This window comes from Hypanus sabinus, chromosome 2 (assembly GCF_030144855.1).
Source record: "Hypanus sabinus isolate sHypSab1 chromosome 2, sHypSab1.hap1, whole genome shotgun sequence".
NCBI lineage: Eukaryota > Metazoa > Chordata > Chondrichthyes > Myliobatiformes > Dasyatidae > Hypanus > Hypanus sabinus.
In genome coordinates, this window is record NC_082707.1 from 173,962,646 (window position 1) to 173,981,715 (window position 19,070).

At 40.2% G+C, this 19,070-nt stretch overlaps 1 pseudogene; it reads left to right on the top strand.

The window, feature by feature from the left end:
* LOC132387295 (spermatogenesis-associated protein 7-like) overlaps positions 1-19,070 on the top strand; it is an 85,899-nt pseudogene that overhangs the window by 11,583 nt on the left and 55,246 nt on the right.

Here is a 19,070-nt window from a genome sequence, read left to right on the forward strand (position 1 = left end):
GGGGCCACCCCACCCCCTCTTCCCATATTTCTGTCTCTACGATAGCACGTATACCCTGGTACACTCAATTCCCAGGCCTAATCCCCTTGCAGCCATGTCTCCGTTATCCCAACAATATCGTAGTTCCCCATTTTCATCTGAGCTTCAAGCTCATCTGTCTTATTTCTGACACTACTTATTTCTGAAATATCTCCTAGCAATTTGTCTTACGTCTGTCTCAAATACTGTCTGCTCACCACTGAGTCAAAACTCAAGTCGATATGACAGCAATCTTGAATTCCCTTTGAAACTAAAAGTATTGAATTATATAGCATTAGCAAAGTTACACAATAACTTTGTTTATTTTGCAAAAAGATGTCATCTCTACTATAGATCCAACATTTCTTTCAGTACCCTGGGATGCATTGCATCAGGACCAGGGTACTTGTCTACTTTTAGGCCCAGTAGTTTGCTCAGCGCTCCTCCTATAGATTTCAATTTGATTACTTTTAATCTGGAACTGGAATAATTTGGAGGTAGATGATCTGAAATTGGTGATCTTGGTGTTGAATTCAGAATATATTGAAGTGCTTAACTGAAAGATGAAATACAATATATTCTTTAGTGATCTAACATCCACGGAGAGTTGGTGGGGAGGGGGGGGACGAGAAGTCATATGGTATTTCAAGCTTCTTAGAAATTTTTGCTGGCTGTATGAGAATTCAAGATGCACAAATACTGAATAAACAAGAATTTATTGTTCGACTTCTCAAGTTTTCTTTCGAGTGTCCAAGTCATGGAGAACCTATTTAAGTTATAATTATCTGGAAGAGAAGCAGCAGTGAATTAAGCATTAATACAGATCCGACATGTTGCTGATACATGAAATGAGTACTAAAAAAAAGGTGGAAGCACTTGGTGCATCATGAAGTAGCCGTAGTCATAGGAGTGGGCTTTGTATAGTGATGGGGTGGAATTTATCTGCTGTTGGAAGGAAATGCCAGAAAGGTACAGAAGGAATAAGTGCATGCACTGATAAGGTTAGTCAAAGAAGGATGGAAGGAGGCAAATAAGAAGCATAAAGCACTGGCACAGATCACTTGAGCTGAATGGCCTAAAATTAATCTGTGTCAGACTCCTAACTCTGCATTTTCATTAAGAAAAACTTACAAAACCCTTTCAAAAATAACTTTGGTATTTTTGTTCTTTCAGCTTCTGTGGATTGTTCTGTTCCAAAAAGCATGCTATTAAGTGTAAAATGTAAGTAATTCATTTATTGCAGAATAAGTTTTAAATAAAATAATATGATATAGAATAAATTAATATTTATACCACAGACTGTTCAATTGTGGTTTTCACTGCCTGAGGCAAAAGGGTATATAGCTCAAAAGTTCCCTGAAATCTGAAAGAGTAGCCCACTCAATACTATATCCTACACATTTTCTTTTCAATTTTTTTTTCATTGAAGAATGTCATGGCATTAGTTATATTTCTGTTTTTTGGTTATCCATTCCATTAATTAATGGTTGCACTTTAAATAAATGAGTACTTTCCTTCTCCTATTTTGGTGTTGATCTTGAATTTATACCTTTAATTACTGATAGTTATTTTTCTGAATTTATATTTCATTTTAAACATTTTTTCTCAACCTTCTCTGATGTAATAAACAGTCACAGTTTATCTGGACACCAATCAATTACAATAAGCTTGTGGTGAGAGATTACTATGAATACTCAGGAAATGCTTCAGGAATGCCCTTAAAGCACCTTTGAAAAACCATAGTATCATCACAATTTTGTGACTGATCAATGTAAAGGAGGAGGATCAAGGATACCTCCAACAGCTTGGGAAGCTTGACTCTCATTGACAGTGTCCAAGAAGCGAAGCAGCTGTGAATTAAACATTAATACATTTCCAAAACATTGCAGATGCTGGAAAATAGAAATAAAAATGATGGAAACACAGATCATGTCATACAGCAGTTATGGTAGTGTAAGTGGGCTTTGGGTGGTGGTAGTGGGGTTGGGTAGACTTTATCTGTTTTATCTTCTGTTGGAATATGTCAGAAAGCTATTTAAGGAATTAAGGTTATTCTTACTGATGAAGTTGGTCGAAGAAGATCATAAGACATAGGAGCAGAATTAGGCCATTTTGCCTTTCGAGTCTGCTCTGCCATTTCATCATGGCTGACCCAGTTTTCCTCTCTGCCCCATTCTCCTGCCTTCTCAATGTATCCCTTCATGCCCTGACCAATCAAAAATCTATCAACCTCTGCTTTAAATATACATAGACACTAGGCCTCCATAGCTGCTTGTGGCAACGAATTTCACAGATTAACCTCTCTCTGGTTAAAGAAATTCCTCCTTGTTTCCTTTCTAAAAGAACATCCCTCTATTCTGAGGGTCTGCCCTCTGGTCTTAGACTCTCCCACCATAGGAAACATCCTCCTGGAATCCAGCACCAACCTGACTTTCCCAATCTACTCTAATATTGGGATTCCCCCATGACTATTATAATATTGGCCTTTTGGTATGCATTTTCTGTCTCATTAGAAAGAGGTGGCATAGGGTCGGAAGGTGTTGAATTATTGTGTACAGAGCTAAGGAACTGCAACCCTTGCAGTTCCTTAGCTCTGTACACAATAATTCAACACCTTCTGACCCTATGCCACCTCTTTCTAATGATTTGATTTAATTTTTTTACCAACAGAGGAATGTCATTCCCTTTGCCTTCCTGCCTGTCTTTTCAATACATTATGTATCCTTGGGATAATAAGCTTCCAGCTAAAATCTTCTTTCAGCCATTATTCAGTGATGCCTACAACATCATTCGTGCCAGTCTGTAATGGAGCTACAAGTTCTTTTACCTAATATTGTATACTGCACGTATTCAAATATAACACCTCGAGTCCTGTATTCACCCTTTTTGATTTTGTCCACCTTTTGCATTGCAACTCATCCTGATGGCTGGAATTTTGCCCTATCATTGGCCTCTCCTTGCCAGCAGTCTCACTCCGCATTGCCTCTGTCTGTAAACCATCTACCTCATCTTCAGCACTTTCACTCCAGTTCCCATCCCCCTGCCAAATTAGTTTAAACCCACCCAAACAACTCTAGCCAACCTGCCCAGAAGGATATTGGGCCCTCTTGGGTTCAGGTGTAATCAATCCCTTTTGTACAGGTCATACCTTCCCCAGAAGAGATCCCATTAATCCATAAATCCCACACACAGTACAGAACACTGCACCTGGAGTCATTCTCACTAACTTACTATGCCCTAACAGATGAGGAATGAACAAATAAGGAGAGAGAGAGAGAGAATAACTTACAAGGCAGTGTACCCCGCCCAAACCTGATAAACACTAGCACATGCAAAAGAATGGCCACACTGCTTATACTTGGTTTAGTTTAATTGGTCCTTTCTAATGAATCCCTCTTGCTGATTGGTCGCTCCCCAACTCAGGAAAAGTGTGGTGAAACTCAGCCTTTGAAATCTTGATTTCCCTCCTGATTAAAAGGTAGCTCTCTTTGCACAGCCCTGACATGGATTGCCCAACTCAATAGGGATTTAAAAGCCCTGTTTTTAAATCTTGAATACAGACCTGACTCTTTTTACAACTCAGTAGCTCGTTTTACACACTGCTTCTTGCTGATTAGTTGCTCCTCAACTCAGAGAAACTGCCATGAAACTCTGCCTTTACAATCTTGAAGGGTGAAAGGTGGCTTATGTGGAGCATAGATCATGCAAAAATGGCTGAGGAAGGGTGTAATCACGGTGGTCACTATCCACCTTGCCATTGTGGCAGGTCTGAGGATCGTACATGGGCCTCAGCAGCCCCCTCAGAGCTTGCAGAAGTAGAATAGAAGGAAGACATCCTCGATCCCATGAAATTGCCTAAGAGGACGAAAGCAATTTTCCCATAATTAGGAACCCAAAAATGGACATTGCATTGATTTTATTTACATATGTCTTTTGGAGAAGCATTAATAGTGTTTTTAAGAATCATTAACCAAATCAACCTCATTACATTTATTTATTTAGGAATCCTGTTATTTAGTTAAATAATTCTTATTAAACTTGCCAAACACCATTTGCCTCTTTTCAATCTCCTCTTGCTGTACTTCACGTCTTCCAAATATTCCTTGGTGATTTTATTCCAATGTCATGCTCAATATTATTTATTTTTTATGATGTATCTGCTTTTGACATTGTAAGCATCTGGTTTATTTGAAAATTTATAGTCTTTAGTACTTTGCTGATCTCACTTAGGTTTGTGTCATCATGGACTCTGTCATTTCACTCCCACTTGCACTCTTTTTCATGTCCATGATCACACCAATTCTATGAAAATCACTCTAAATTTCAGTCTGAATCTGCAGTTTTTTCATCATATTCATTATTGCTTGTTTAAATTTTGTGTTTATGTTATGTTTGGTGCCTCTAGTTTTAATTGCTAATATTTCTAACTCCTTTTAGCTTTTGTATGTTGCTGTCCTTCTAAAATTGTACTTTGATTTTCTTTCATATTAACAGCTGGTTTGTTATTATACTTATATTATTTCTTTATTCATTCAAGAAACTCTACCATTTGTTGCATAAATATTATTTTTGTGGGGATATAAGAGACTGCACATGCTGGAATCTGGAGCTACAAACAATCTGGTGGAGGAACGCAGTAGGTTGTGCAGAATTTGTGTGGGGAAGGAAATGTTGACTTTTTGGTTGTGAGCCTGTGATAGGACTGAGATTGAAGAAGGAAGATAGCCAGCACAGAGAGGAGGAAGGATAGATCAGGTCCAGTAAGTGATTGGTGGAACCAAGAGGAGTGAAGGATATAGGCAAATCAAGACAGGTGGTGAGGAGAGGAATTAGGAGAAAAGAGCAGGTGGGTAAGAGATGGAAGCAGACAAACCAAAAAATCTGCAAATAAAGCTGAGTTTGGGGGAGGGGACAGTGAGGGTGGAGATGGGTAGGAAATTGACGTGGAAACACAAGGTTCTGAATTATATCTCTCCCATTTCCCGCACATCTGCCCTCACCCCATTCGCCTGCCACCCCACTCGGGATAGGGTTCCCCTTGTCCTCACCTACCACCCCACCAGCCTCCAGGTCCAACGTAAAATTCTCTGTAACTTCCGCCACCTCCAACGAGATCCCACTACCCAGCACATCTTTCCCTTCCCCCCCTTTCTGCGTTCCGCAGGGATCGCTCCCTACGCGACTCCCTTGTCCATTCGTTCCCCCCATCCCTTCCCACCGATCTCCCTCCTGGCACTTATCCTTGTAAGCAGAACCTGTGCTACACCTGCCCTTACACTTCCTCCCTGACCACCATTCAGGACCCCAGACAGTGCTTCCAGGTGAGGCAACACTTCACCTGTGAGTTGGCTGGTATGGTATACTGCGTCCAGTGCTCCTGGTGTGTCCTTTTATATATTGGTGAGTCCCGACGCAGACTGGGAGACCGTTTCACTGAACACCTATGCTCGGTCCGCCAGAGAAAGCAGGATCTCCCAGTGGCCACACATTTTAATTCCATGTCCCATTCCCATTCTGATATATCTATCCATGGCCTCCTCTACTGTCAAAATGAATCCAAACTCAGGTTGGAGGAACAACACCTTATATGCCAGCTGGGTAGCCTCCAACCTGATGGTATGAACATTGACTTCTCTAACTTCTGTTAATGCCCCTCCTCCCCTTCTTACCCCATCCCTGACATATTTAGTTGTTTGCCTGTTCTCCATCTCCCTCTGGTGCTTCCCCCCACCTTCTTTCTCCAGAGGCCTCCCGTCCCATGATCCTTTCCCTTTGCCAGCTCGGTATCACTTTCACCAATCACCTTTCCAGCTCCCACCCCCTCCGGTCTTCTCCTATCATTTCGCATTTCCCCCTCCCCCCACTACTTTCAAATCTCTTACTATCTTTCCTTTCGGTTAGTCCTGACAAAGGGTCTCGGCCGGAAACGTCGACAGTGCTTCTCCTTATAGATGCTGCCTGGCCTGCTGTGTTCCACCAGCATTTTGTGTGTGTTGATGTTTGAATTTCCAGCATCTGCAAATTTCCTCGTGTTTGTTCTGAATTATTTAATTTTTTTTTTGTTTATTTGAGATCTCTAGTTCAGTCATATTTTGTTTGATGGATTTTTGTTCATAATATACAATCAATATCAGATTAATTAGTTTCACTTTACAGTTTGTGAACTGGTCAACTTTGTCTAAATAAAATTGACATCATGTTTCTTCTCCTTTTCGTTTCTTGAACTAAATTTCATTAAGCTATTGAAATTTCATATTCTCAATTCTTGCCTTAACTTTGCCCACATCTCCTGTTCTAGTTCTTAAAAATAATCCAGGATAAAATAATCCAGGATTACCTCAAATTATTTTGAACCATAACCTATTCTGGGTGTGTTAAAAGTGATTCCATCTCGACTGTTCAAATTACTTTCGCCTGCATCTGGTTTTAGGTACTTGGTAACTCATCCTTGGATATTTCTGTTTCTTGCATTGTCTTCTAATATTCATAGAGGAAGAAAAGTTTTTAATTAGCCCCACTGGCCTAGACCGCATAAAAATAAAGTCATAGCAGAGACAATTCAGATCAATATGTCTATACTGCTTGTGCACCAGAAGCTCAAAGTTCAAAAATTTATTTTCGAAGTACCTATTCTCAACTGGCCACTTTATTAAGCATAACTGTACACCTGCTTGTTAATACAAATATCTCATCAGCCAATAATGTGGCAGCACTTTGATGCATAAAGCATGCTGACGTCGTCAAGAGATTCAGTTGTTTAGACTAAACATCAGAATGGGGAAGAAATGTGATACAAGTGACTTCGACAGTAGTATGATTGTTGGTGCCAGACATGGTGGTTTGAGTATTTCAGAAACTTCTGATATCTGGGGATTTTGCATAATCATCTGTAGAGTTTATGGGGAATGGTGTGAAAAACGAAAAACCTCCCATGAGCTTCAGTTCTGTGGGTGAGAGTGCCTTGTTAATGAGAGAGGCCAGAGGAGAATGGCTAGTTGGATTAAGTTGACAGGATGGCCATAGTAACTCAACTAACCATATGCTACAATAGTGGTGTGCAAAAGTCGATCTGTGAACATAACAGTGCACCAAGCCTTAAAGTGTTTGGGCTACAGCAGTGGAAGACCACACTGTGTTCCACTCCTGTACCTAATAAAGTGGCCACTGTGTGAGTATGTTATCATATACTATTGTGAGATTCATTTATATGAGAAAAATAAGTACAATAGAATTGTACGCAATACAATCAGTACATGAAGACCAAGAAGGACACAGGTTCATCTGGGAAATTACAAAAATCTTGGTAGAAGCACAAAACAAGAAATCAAGAGAATTCTTAGAAGCTGGTTCTCAATTAAGACAGTAAACAAGCATATTGAACTGGACGCAATTTACAAACCTATGTGTATGTGGGACCAGGGCCAAGGGGTGAGCCGTGGACACAGGAGGAACCAAAGCTCACAACTGATAACCAGAGGCACAGGTCAGCAGAGATCACTCAGCTATCCAGTTGTCCAGGGTACTGATTGTGTATGATCAGCCATGATCACAGTGAATGGCGGTGCTGGCTAGGAGGGCCAAATGGCCTACTCCTGCACATACTGTCTATTGTCTGAGACTCATTGGAGACTGGCAGGCAGCACGGCAGCCAACCAGTCAGAACAAGTCGGACTAATATAAATGCATGTGCTTGGTAGAAAAACAATTGCGCACTGATGATGTCAACTCAACTGGTAACAAACCCTTGTGATCTAACCTTGAGGCAAACAACCCTACAAACAAACAGCCAAGCTGAGCTACCAATTTTCTCTTTCATTTTAAACAATAGAATTTATGTAAAATTTTACCTAAACATACAAAGATTGACAACCACTGTGCAAAAGAAGACAAACTGGGCAAATAAAAAATAATACTGAGAGCCTAAATTGTACAGTCCTTGAAAGTGAGTCTGTTGGTCATAGAATCAGTTCATTGTAGTGGTGATTGAAGTTTGCATGCCGGTTTAGGAACCTGATGGTTTTAGAGTAATAACTGTTCCTAAACCTCAAACACGAGGAAATCTGCAGATGCTGGAAATTCAAACAACAACACACACAAACTGCTGGGCTTGGGACCTAAGGCTTCTTTACATCCTGCCGATAGTAGTAGTGAGAAAGAGGCCATGGCCTGGATGATGGTATCTTTGATATGGATGTCACTTTCTTGTGGCAGCACTTTCTGTGAATATATTCGGTGGTGGAACGGGCTTTGCCTATGATGGACTGGACTGAATCCATCACTTTGTATAGTCTTTTCCATTTCTGGGCATTGGTGTTCCACTAGTTTCACCCGTTTTCTTTCTACACATTATATTTATCCAAATCTGTGTCAAAATGGAACCCAGCTCCACCTTATCTGTAAGATTGAATTCCAGATTGCCACCACTAGATTTTAAAATTACTTCTCATACAATACTTAACTCTCTTCTTCCCCTTTATTTTATATCCATAACATCTGGTCCTCAACCTTGCTCCATTATTGACATCTCATCATTTTATATGCCTGTGAAATCTATCCTCAGTCTTTTAAAAGAAAAAGTCCCAGCATCTCTATTATTCTAACTATACTCCCTCATCTAGAAACCATTCTCAATAATCCTTTCTGGACCCCTCTCATGCCTTCACACCCTTCCTATGATGTGGCAACCAGAAATTAATGTAATACTTAAGTTAAAGACCATCTTTTTCAAATGGTTCAGAGTAATTTTCCTGCTTTTATATTCGTACTTTTCTATTGATAAAGCCCAGAACTGTGATCCTTTATTAACCATTTATTTAACCTGCTCTGTCATCTCAGTGATAGGTGTATAGACATCTCTGAATCCATTTGTTTTTCTGTTTTAAAATAATAACCTTTATTCTATACACCTCTTTTAATTTTTCTACTAAAATGCACCACCTCAGAACTCTCAGTAAACTACTTCTGCTAAGCATCAATGCATTACACCTGTTTAAAGTGTATCCTGCTGCCATTTTCAGTGCCTTCTTCAGCAATTATAATTTCAAAACAAAAATGAACTGCAGAGTTGAATTATGATTTTTATGTTAGGATATTTATTGTTTTCTTTGCTTTTATTAGTTACTTGCCTTCACTGTTCGGATAAATTAGAATCCATGTGTACTGCAAACTTGTTGCATATTTGCATAGTAGGTGAAATTTGACTTGGAAATAATCACAAGTATGGTTTACTTCATATAAGTCAATATTCAGTTCCAAGGCAATGTCATGTGATCTACTTGAGAGATAAATATATTTTTGGGATGTTGTGAGGTCTTCAGGGTAAACACCCGGTTGCTTGAATTATCATGGGATCGGTGAGCCCACCTGATAAAGCACTCGGATCCTTCGGCTTTTGACATCTCCTTCAAATAACTCTGCCTTCAATGATTCATTACTCCATAGGAGCTTTAGACTAGATTTCTGTGCTCAAGTCTTGAAGTAGTTGTTCAACCACAACCTTCTGTGATAAGAGCGCTGATTTAAAATATCTGCATAATAAATAACTTGAGAAAACGTGAGGAAAGTCAGTCAAGGGTTTGTTATCGTTTTGAAAAATTGACCATGAAAATCCTTATTGAGGTCTTCAGAATTTGAATGGCTTTGATGAGTGGGCTTGGAAAAATGTTCCAATTATTGGTGAATCCTGAAAAAAGAAACATGAATATGAAATGACTATTAATAGACCAGGTAGAAAATGGAGGAGCATTTATGTACATGGAAAGTGGGAATCTACTGCTTAGAGCTACTGGTCAGAACATGCTGTTCTTCAGTCAGCTTTGTCATAGTGAACTGACTCACATGAAGCTGTTAAACATGATAAGAACTTATGATATTATAGGAAATATACTATCATGGACAGAAGATTGGCTGATTGGCAGAAGGCAAAGAGTGGGGATAAGGGAGGCCTTTTCTGTTTGGCTGCTTGTCGTGACTTGTGGTGTTCCACAGGGGGTCAGTGTTGGGTCTGCTGCTGGTCACATTATTTATTAATAATCTGCATGATAGAGTTGATGTCCTAAAAGCCAATTTTGTGGATGATTTAAAGATAGGTAGAAGAGCATGGTAGCATTGACCAAGCAGCGAGTTTGGAGAAGTGGAGTTGGACAGATTAGGAGAAAGGTTGAATAGGTGTCAGATGGAATATAGTCTATGGAAGTATATGGTCATCCACTTTTAGAAGGAATATACAGAAGGAAAACAGAGTATTGCTTAAATTGGGGGTGAATTCAGAAATAAGGGGTGCACTGGAACTTGGGAGTCCTAGTGCAGGATTCCCTAAAGGCTAACTTGCAGGTTGAGTCGGTAATAAGGAAGGCAAATGAAATGTTGGCATTTTTTTCAAGATGACTAGAATGTAGAAGCAAAAGTGTAATGCTAAGGCTTTATAAGGCATTGGTCAAACCACATTTGAGGCATTGTGAGCAAGTTTGGGCCCGACATATGAGAAATAATATTCTGGCATTGGAGAGATCCAGAGGAGATATACAAGAATAATCCCAGGAATGGAAGGTGTTTGATGGCTCTGGGTCTGTAGTTGCTGAAATGTAGAAGAATGAAGAGTTTGTCATTGAAACTTAATGAATATTGAAAGCCCTTGATAGAGTAGATGTGGAGAGGATGTTTCCAAAAGTGGGAGAGTGTAGGACCAGAAGGCACAGCCTCAGAGTAGAAGGACTTAGACCACCTGGACAACACAAGCACCTGTGTCAGGATGATGTTCATCAACTATAGCTCAACATTGAATACCATCATTCCCACAATCCTGATTGAGAAGTTGCAGAACCTGGGCCTCTGTACCTCCCTCTGCAATTGGATCCTCGACTTCCTAACCAGAAGACCACAATCTGTGCAATTGATGATAACATCTCTTCGCTAGCGATCAACACTGGTGCACCTTAGGGGTGTGTGCTTAGCCCACTGCTCTACTCTCTATATACCCATGACTGTGTGGCTAGGCATGGCTCAAATACCATCTGTGAATTTGCTGATGATACAACCATTGTTGGTAGAATCTCAGATGTGATGAGAGGGCATACAGGAGTGAGATATGCCAACTAGTGGAGTGGTGTCACAACAACAACCTAGTAAACATCAGTAAGACAAAAAAGCTGATTGTAGACTTCAGGAAGGGTAAGATGAAGGAACACATACCAATCTTCATTGAGGGATCAAAAGTGGAGAGAGTGAGCAGTTTCAAGTTCCTGGGTGTCAAGATCTCTGAGAGTCTAACCTGGTCCCAACATATTAATGCAGTTATAAAGAAGGCAAGACAGCAGCTACACTTCATTAGGAATTTGAAGAGATTTGGTATGTCAAAAACTTCTTTTTTTTAAATTAGTTTTTTAATGCATTTTCTACATCACTACAGATAGAAAAAAAAAACCCAAATCAAAATGAAGAAAATTAATACAGTGCAAAAATAAACATACAATAATAATATAATACAAAAAATATAATTGAGAAAGCACCCAAATTGAAGACATGTAAAATTAGTATCCTCCCCAAGCCCTGCAACAAAAAAAACTCCAGACCAACCACAACACAATATAGAGAATATAAATCAGGACATTCAAACCCCCAAAACTGTAAGCACACTTAAAAACAGAAGATAATAATGCCTACTACCAAAAAAAAGCTGAAAGCAAGGGACCGAAAAAAAAAACCTTAGTTAAGAGGAAGGTTATGAAAGTACTCAATAAAAGGTCCCCAGACCTTATGGAACTTTATATCCAAATTAAGAACTGAATAATGAATTTTTTTCAAGGTCTAAGCAGGACATAATATCATTAAGCCATTGAACATGCGTGGGCGGGGCAACATCTCTCCATCAAAAGAGGATTAAACATCTAGCCAGGAGAGAAGCCAAAGATAATATTCGACACTTAGTCGAACTCAAACGTAAATCTGTCTCACCCAAAAAACCAAACAAAGCAATTAAAGGGTTAGGTTCTAAGTGGTGATTCAGAATATAAGATAAAGTTATGAAGACATCTTTCCAAAATTTCTCTAAGCTAGGACAGAACCAGTACATATGAATAAGAGAGGCCTCGCCCCTTTTGCATAAAAAAAACTTCTATAGTTGTACCATGGAGAGCATGCTGACAGGCTGCATCACTGTCTGGTATGGGACCAAAAGAAACTGCAGAATGTTGTAAATTTAGTCAGCTCCATCTTGGATACTAGCCTTGAAAGTACCCAGGGCATCTTCAAGGAGCAGTGTCTCAGAAAGGCAGCATCCATTATTAAGGTGCTCCCAGCACCCAGGGCATACCCTTTTCTCATTGTTACCATCAGGTAGGAGGTACAGAAGCCTGAATGCACACACTCAGCGATTCAGGAACAGCTTCTTCCCCTCTGCCATCCGATTCCTAAATGGACATTGAACCCTTGGACACTACCTCACTTTTTTAGTATATATTATTTCTGGTTTTTGCACGATGGGGGGGGGGGGGGGGGGACTGTTGGACCAAGGGGAAGAACTTCAGAATAGAAGGATGTCCCCTTTAGTCAGAGCCAAGTCATTGAGTTAATTTACTAGCTTTCTTCCAGCGAAGGTGGGACCTGTACAGAAAGGACAGTTTGCACCTGAAATAGAGGGGAACTAATCCTAGCAGGAAGAATTGTTAATGTTGCATGGTGGGGTTAAACTAGAGTTGCAAGGGGTTGGAAACCAGAGTGCCAGAACAGTTAATGGAGACGCTGATGAGGCAGATATTGGTAGAATCTCAGACACAGTTAGAAATCAAAAGGTTGAGCATGGTGCGAAAAGTATCTTGAGCTGCGTATATTTCAGTGCAAAAAATATCATAGGAAAGGCAGATTATAGTGCTGAAGAGGGGTAGCTGGTTAACAGATAGAGCCAATGTGTAGTGAGGAGAGGGCAACATCGGAGTCAACAGGATGTGTTGCAATGTAAAAAGCAGACAAAATCAAAAAGGGTGAATACAGGACTGAAGGTGCTATATTTGAATGTCCACAGTATGTGAAATGAGGTAGATGAACTTGTAGCACAGTTGCAGATATGATGTTGTAAGCATCACTGAATCATGGCTGAAAGAAGATTATAGCTTGGAGCTTAATGTCCAAGGATACACATTGTATCGAAAGGACAGGCAAGAAGGCAGAGGGGGCAGCATTTCTCTTGCTATAAAAAGAAATCAAATCATTAGAAAGAGGTGACATAAGGTCAGAAGGTGTTGAATCATTGTGGATAGAGCTAAGGAGCTGCAAGGGTAAAAAGATCCTGACGGAGTTGTATACAAACCCCCAAACAGTAGTAAAGATGTGGTCTACAAATTACAGCTGGTGATAAAAGAATGTATGCCAAAAGGGCAATATTACAATCATCATGGGGGATTCTAATTTGCAGGTAGATTGGGAAAATCAGGTTGGTGCTGGATTCCAGGAGGGGGAATTTCTAGAGTGCCTAATGAGATGACTTTTTAGAGCAGTTCATGGTTGAGCCCACTAGGGTATCAGCTACTCTGGACTGGATGTTGGTGCAATGAACCAGAATTGAATTGAGAGCCTAAGGTGAAAGAACCCTTAGGGGCAAAGATCATAAAATTATTGAATTCACCCTGAATTTTGAGAAGGTGAAGCTAAAGTCAGATGTATCAGTATTTCAGTGGAGTAAAGGGAATTACAGAGGCATGAGAGAGGAGTTGGCCAGAAATGATTGGAAAGGAAAACTGGCGGGGATGACAGCAGGGCAGCAGTGGCTGGAATTTCTGGAAGCAATTTGAAAGGCACAGGATATATTCATCCCAAAGAGGAAGAAGTATTCTAAAGGAAAGATGACACAACTGCGGTTAACAAGGAGTCATGCTAACGTTAAAGCCAATGAGAGGGCATATAATAGAGCAAAAATTAGTGAAAAATTGGAATTGGGAAGTTTTTAAAAACCAACAAAAGGTCATTAAGAATGTAAAGATGGACTATGAAAGTAAGCTAGCCAATAATATTAAAGAGGATACCAAAAGTTTCTTTAGATATATGTAGCGTAAAAGAGAGACTGGAGTGGATATTGGACCGCTGGAAAACAGTGCTGGAGAGGTAGTAATGGGGGACAATGAAATAGTGGATGAACTGAATAAGTATTTTGCATCTTTCAATGTGGAAGATACTAGAAGTATGATGGAAGTTCCAGGTGTTAGGCGTCATGAAGTGTGTTAAGAATCCATTGCTAGAGAGAAGGTTCTTGGGAAACTGAAAGGATTGAAGTCACCTGGACCAGATGGTGTACACCCCATGGTTCTGAAAGAGGTGGCTGAAGAGATTGTGCAGGCATTAGTAATGGTCTTTCAAGAATCACTGGATTCAGAAATGGCTCTGGATTACTGGAAAATTGTAAGCGTTACTCTACACTTCAAGAAGGGTCAGAGGCAGAAGAAAATAGGCCAGTTAGTCTGATGTCAGTGATTGGGAAGATGTTGGAGTCGATTATCAAGGATGAGGTCTCAGTACTTGGAGGCACATGATAAAATAGGCTATAGTCTATAGTATAGCAAAATCTTGCTTGACAAATCTGTTCTTTGAAGAAACACCAAGCAGGATAGACAAAGGAGAATTGGTTGATGTTGTGTACTTGGATTTTCAGAAGGCCTTTAAAAAGTTGCCATACAAGGCTGTTTAACAAGCTATGAGCCCATGGTTTTACAGGAAAGATTTTTTTATAAATATATTTTTTATTCTTTTTTATGCAAACAAACACCAAAAAAAAGCACATCCACAAAAACCACAACCATAACAAAATCAAATTAAATATTGAGTAGCAAAAGGGAGAATAATATAAAGGCAAAAGTAAACATACACAGTAGAGCTGCACAGCACCAAAAAAACCTCAGTCCTCACCCCGTAAGAAAGTCAGGAAAGATTTTAGCATGGAGAAAGCAGTGGTTGATTGGTAGGAGGCAAGGAGTGAGAATAAAGGGAGCCTTTTCTGGTTGGCTGCTGGTGATGAGTGTTGTTCCACAGGGGTTTGTGTTGCGACCGTTTTTTTTTATGTTATATGGTAATAATTTGGAAGATGGAATTGACAGCTTTGCTGCAGAGGTTGCAGATGATACAAAGATAGGTGGAGGGGCAGGTTGTTTTGAGGAAGTAGGCTACAGAAGGTCTTAGATTAGGAGAATGGGCAAAGAAATGACAGATGGAGTACAATATTAGGTAGTGTATGGTTGTGTACTTTGATAGAAGAAATGAAAGTGTTCACTATTTTCTAGTTGGAGAGAAAATACAAAAAACTGAGGTGCAAAGGGACTCGATTGTCCTTGTGCAGGATTCCCTAAAGGTTAATTTGCTGATTGAGTCTGAGGTAAGAAAGGCAAATGCAGTGTTAGCATTCATTTCAACAGGACTAGAATATAAAAGCAAGGATGTAATGTTGTGCCTTTATAAAGCACTGGTAAAGCCTCACTTGGAGTATTGTGAGCAGTTTTGGGCCTTTATCTTAGAAAGGATGAACTAAAACTGGAGAGGGTTCAAAGGATCTTCACAAAAATGATTCCAGGATTGAATGGCTTGTCATATGAAGAGAATTTGATGGATCTGGGCCTGTATTCACTAGAATTCAGAAGAATGAGAGGTGACCTCACTGAAACCTATTGAATGGTGAAAGGCCTTAATAGAGTGGGAGAGACCAGAGGATACAGTTGTAACACGTCCCCAACAGGCTGGTATATGTCTAGGGTGGGGGTCAGCAACCCGCAGCTCCGGAGCCGCATGCGGTTCTTCTATCTCTGTGCTGCGGCTCCCTGTGGCTTTGGAAAATAAATGGTGAGTATTTAATTAAAATGTATTTTATGTTAGTTTGTTAGTTTTTGAAATGTAATTCTAAATTTGAAGATTATGGTGATCTTGTACAATATAAATAAAATGTTGTGGCGACCCATTTCCTGGCACATCCAAACCGGCTCACAATTAGCCAGCGTTCAGGCTAAGGGAGATAGCCTATGGGGGTTTGTGAGTACGTGTCTTTTGGAGCATCCACGCCCATGAGGGGGGGGCGGGTTGAGGGAGGCTTAAAAGCAAGGCTGTTTAGTTCAAATAAAGTTATCTTTGACTGCAGTTTACTGACTGCGTGTAGCACACTGCTACAACGTGTTTTTATCGCTGGCTGTCCAGAGGGGAGGTGCTGAAACGCTTTGTCGCATGTCTGGAAGAAGTGAAAACTTTCCTGGACAGCAAAGGGCTCACCTTTCCTGAGCTGGAACAGCCACAGTAGCTGGAAAAGCTACACTTCATGGTAGACATGACAGCGCACCTGAACACAGCTCTTCAGGGGAAAGGATGTACAGCCCTACACATGTTGGAGGATGTTTTGGCATTCGAGCGCAAGTTGACGGTGCTTGCCAGAGATTTACAGAAAGGCACATTGTCTCACTTCCCCAATTTGAGAGAGTTCAAACAAGGTCACGACATGATAAATTCGGAGTATTTACATTCTGCAATCATCGCAATGCAAACATTATTTGGGAAACGCTTCTGTGAGTTCAGAGAGGAAAAATACACATTATCCTTCCCGGTCACTCCCCTAAGCATCGATTCATCCCTACTGAATACGACTGCATTGGCAGGTTTGAGTCAACCTGATCTTGAGATGGAACTGGCCGACATAGCCGACAAAGACATATGGGTGTCCAAGTTTAGACGCTTGACAGCAGAGCTTGAAGATGTTGCCCGTCAGAAGGCCGTTCTTGCTCAGAATCACAAATGGAGTGATATTGAAAACCTCTCCAATCCGGACAAACTTGTGTTCGAAACATGGAATGCTATCCCCGACATTTATGTAAACATTAAAAAGTATGCGCTTGGAGTCCTGTCGATTTTTGGATCCACATATGTATGTGAGCAGGTGTTCTCCAACATGAACTTTATTAAAAACAAACATCGCGCACACCTCACAGATGACAGCTTGCGATCCTGTGTAAAGATGAAGGTGACGTCATACAGCCCTAATGTGCAGACGCTGTGCGCTGAGGTCCAGGAGCAGAAATCCCATTAACCAAGTATGATAAGTATTTTAATTGCCTATTATTTTACGTATATTCATATTTTTTTCATTGTTCAGTGAAATAGTCCTTTTATTTTTCAGGTTGTCAGCTGGCTGACGTTATTTTTGGTTTGCTGCTGGCGGAAAATTTAAGTTCGGTGTATTTCATAAATACAAGAAGGACTCAAATAGACATTGAGTATTTTACTTAAAAGTAACTTTCAACCCAACGTCTTTTTTTCGGAGTTCAAAATGTTTTTGTTGCATGCAGAAATGTAGTTTTGTTTTCTCTACAGGAGTTCATCAATTTCATAAATGCAACACATTATAGTTTGTTTATACATAGCATAAAGGCAAAAAAAACGTTGTATGCAGTGTTATTTCATTTTAAATGTCAAATGGGTTTTGTGGCTCCCAGTGTTTTCTTTTCTGTGGGAAACGGGTCCAAATGGCTCTTTCAGTGGTAAAGGTTGCTGACCCCTAGACTCTAGGGGGAAAAAGTCCAGCCACTCTCCAACCCTGCCTCCCGTATACACAGGTGCAGTGGGAATCAAGTTAATGCAGCGTCGCACACACAATATCAAACTCACACCAGATACCGTTATGGAATATACTTTAAAGATTTCACTAAAACTAAATGAGTACGAACAATACAGTATATATGAAGGAAAAGAAAATAAAGTAAAAGGCGCTAAACTTACCGTGTTTAGTGCACATCGTTGGAGCTCAACCATTGAACCATTCGACTCCTCGTCGCTTTCCTCTGACCTCCACGTCTGTACACCTGGGACCACCCTGGTGGTCAGCCAAGCAGTGCAGCGCATGTCCACCTTCCCTGGCGTCTTCTCCCGACTCCCCAAAAAAAACACAAAAACCCAGCTCCCAGATCCACAAGACAAAATAACATTCCCCCATTGTTTAACAAATGAATACAATCCCCATTATAAGCAATTCTAAAGCTAAACAAACTGCTAGAGAAAGCACTTATCATAACAAAGAAGCATTCCTACTTTTAGCAAGCATAGAAGCCATTTTGATTAACATACGCAGTACATTGTACACAGTCTCAGAATAGGGGGGGTGTCCTTTTAGAATGGAGAAGAGGAAGAATTTCTTTGGCCAGAAAGTAGCAAATCTGTGGAATTATTTGCCACAAGCTGCAGTGGAGGCCCAGTGTGTATGTATATTTAAGACAGAGATTGAAAGGTTCTTGATTGCTTAGGGCGTGAAGGGATACGAGGAGAAGGCAGGAGATTGGGCTGAAAGGAAGATAGGATCAGCTATGATGGAGCAGACTTGATTGGTCAAGTGGCCTAATTCTGATCTTATATCTTATGGTATAAAAAAGGAGATTGATAGGTCCTTGATTCGTAAAGGTGTCAAAGGTTATGGGGGGTAAGGCAGGAGAATGGGATTGAGAGGAAAACTAAATTGAATGGTGGAGCAGATTCAATGGGCCAAATAGCAAGAATGGCTCTTTAGTCTTATGATCTTTTGGACTAATCTCACCTACTAGATCAGCTTGTTGTTTTTTCTGTTAATTAAAAATGTTGTTAGATGTTGCAGTTTCACCAAGTTGGCATATCACTTTCAGGTATGAGTGTAGCCTGTCTTGGCAAAGTCTTCCACATTCATTGAAGAGTGTTGATCTTGTGGCTTACTGATAGCGCTAGTGTATGATATGCTGAAGAATTAGCCTGTAGGTCGTGGAGCTGCTGCTATTGGTAGCCCACAGTGTTTATACCCAGTACGCATACACCTGCACAATTTTACCTCATTTTGCACTGTTGTGCCAGATAAGTTGATGGAAAATAATTTCTGTGGGCAGTTGAGATTTTATCTCTAGTAGATTTTGTATTTGGCTTGTGCATAAGCATCTGCAATAGTAGGTTTTTTTAAAAATTTTCAATTACAGATTTGATGTATCAATTTTAATTTAAAAGAAGAGCTAGCTCTGAGAAAGAAAAGCAATGGCATGTTTTTGCAAAGGCGTTGGTAACATCACGTTAATGTGCTTTGT